The sequence below is a fragment of the Myotis brandtii genome, unplaced genomic scaffold (assembly GCF_000412655.1).
Source record: "Myotis brandtii unplaced genomic scaffold, ASM41265v1 scaffold289, whole genome shotgun sequence".
Taxonomy (NCBI): domain Eukaryota; kingdom Metazoa; phylum Chordata; class Mammalia; order Chiroptera; family Vespertilionidae; genus Myotis; species Myotis brandtii.
In genome coordinates this window covers 1-2,394 of record NW_005361048.1, presented here as the reverse complement: position 1 = coordinate 2,394, position 2,394 = coordinate 1, and positions in this window count along the sequence as shown.

Below are 2,394 nucleotides of genomic sequence, written 5' to 3'. Positions count from 1 at the left end.
GAGGCCCGCCCGCTGGTGCAGAGGCCGAGGCCGCAGGTGAGCGTGGCTGTCTATGTGCCCGGGCGCTCCAGGCCGTCCCTCACGTGCCCGCGGCAGGAAGCGTCCTTTCTGGTCCCCCTCGGCCCCTCGGGTCACCGCTGGAGTGTCTAGTCGGTAAGGGGGCAGCCGGGCGCCCTTGCAGGGTTGGGTCCTGTGCGGCCCACGGCGGGGTGTGGAGGGGACCTGACTGGCTGACTGATTGACTGACAGGCTGTCTGTCTGACAGACAGACTGAGTGATTGGCTGACTGGCTGATGGACAGACGGACTGAGGGACTGACTGGCTGGCTGACGGGCTGACAGGCCGACTGACAGTCTGACTGGCTGACAGACAGACGGACTGAGTGATTGACAGACAGGCTGACTGAGTGATTGACAGGCTGACTGAGTGATTGACAGACAGGCTGCCTGAGTGATTGACTGACAGGCTGACTGAGTGATTGACAGGCTGACTGGCTGGCTGGCTGGGTGACTGGATGACTGACAGGCTGGCTGACTGGCTGGCACCCATTCATTATAGTCACCAAAGGCCATTGTAACCACAGTGCTGACATGGGACCCACAGTTTTCCTTGTTTATAAGTCACCAACAAACGTGGCCCTTTGGGAGTTTTATGTTTGAATTCTGCTTTTTCCGGCTGAAAGGGAATTTGCAAACACAAGGAAGAGGGCTTGACGTTTATGTTTGGATGCTAGACCCAGGGATTAGAAAATATTAGTAGGATCTCAGTTACCCACAGATTAGCTCAGGAGCTACCGCAGGACATGGGGGCAAATATATGATGACTCCTTCCTGACTGTAAGTATGTGGGGAAAGTTTGAATTAAAACATGAGAAATGCTGGGAGAAAGGGAAAAAAAATATATTGTGAAATCATCATGTTTATTCCCTCTGAAAAGGTACATCCCTAGTGCATCGTCGGTAGCCATCACCTAACTCTTGTCTTTCCTACGCGTCAGCATTGACGGAGCAAATATGAGAGGATAAGCGATTACCACTCCCCCTCTAAGAACATCTGCTTCCAGAGGAATGTTGGCAGGGTTTGCAGGGATGTCAGGCTGCCAGGCACAACGATTGCCGTCTGGTTGGTCCTCGCCCTGGCGTTCCCGCCTCCAGGGCAGCCTCGCCTAAGTCCACGCACGCCAGCGTTTAAATGGATCACTGTCCCTTCTCACTGGAAAACAAACAAAAGGTTGGAAGCAGGACGTGCTCAGAACTCGACTTTTCCTGAGTCTCTTAAATATTTACAGTCAGCATTCCACAAAAGGTACCATTTGCAGCGATGTGTGGGAAAATAAACTAAAATTCAAAGAGAGAAGCATCGCCAGTCATGAAATTCACCATCAGAAAATAATGATCGCAGAACCATCTTTTCGAGGTACGGGAGCCGCCAGCTTCTTTCCTTACTGACCGAGGCAGGCCCGCGTTATTCACGGAGCAGTGATACGTCAGACATCTGGGTGTCTGGTTGGAATGCTGGTAGGATCCTGTGGCTACTTTTGTTCATCAGCTTTCACTTGGGTCTTGAGACATTTGATTAAGATTTTGAGTGGTTTACCTTGGTTAGCAGCTCCAACAACCACCTTTGACTGAGATGATTCATTGTTGTGAACATTTTTAACATGGATAGAAGGAGATGGCATTTGGGTTTGGTTATAACCTATGAAACAGTGGCTTAAGGAAAGGCAACTCCTTTGAAGTTAAGAGTTGATGGATAAGAGAGACTTTGTCCTAAATTTATTTGAACCAGAATTAAGTGAAAGGCTTCAGTGAAGTCAAAATGAAAATCAGTTTCAATGGCCAGAAAAAGAAGGGGGGGCTGCAGGATCTGGGTGGTAGACTGGTTTATTTGACCTTAGGCAAATCACTTAACTTCTCATTCTCAACAAACTTCTCATTGAGAGTATGAATGCCTATTTTATTTTTTCTTAATATATTTTTATTGATTTCAGAGAGGAAGAGAGAGGGAGAGAGATAGAAACATCAATGGTGAGCAAGAATCATTGGCTGCCTCCTGCACACCCCACATTGGGGATCGAGCCCGCAACCCGGGCACATGCCCTTGACCAGAATCAAACCTGGGACCCTTCAGTCCACAGGCTGACGCTCTATCCACTGAGCCAAACCAGCTAGGGCTGAATACCTATTTTACATTCTTTACAGAGTTATTGTGATGATCACATAAAATGATACAATGAAACATAAATTACTATGGCCATAAAAGTAATTTATAGCAATATGAATGAAAAATACATAATTCACCATTCAAATATAAGGTATTGATGTCACACACATCCGTTCAAGTGCTTTATCTTAGTTCATGTTCAGACAACTTACTGTGATCAGTTCCCTTTCAT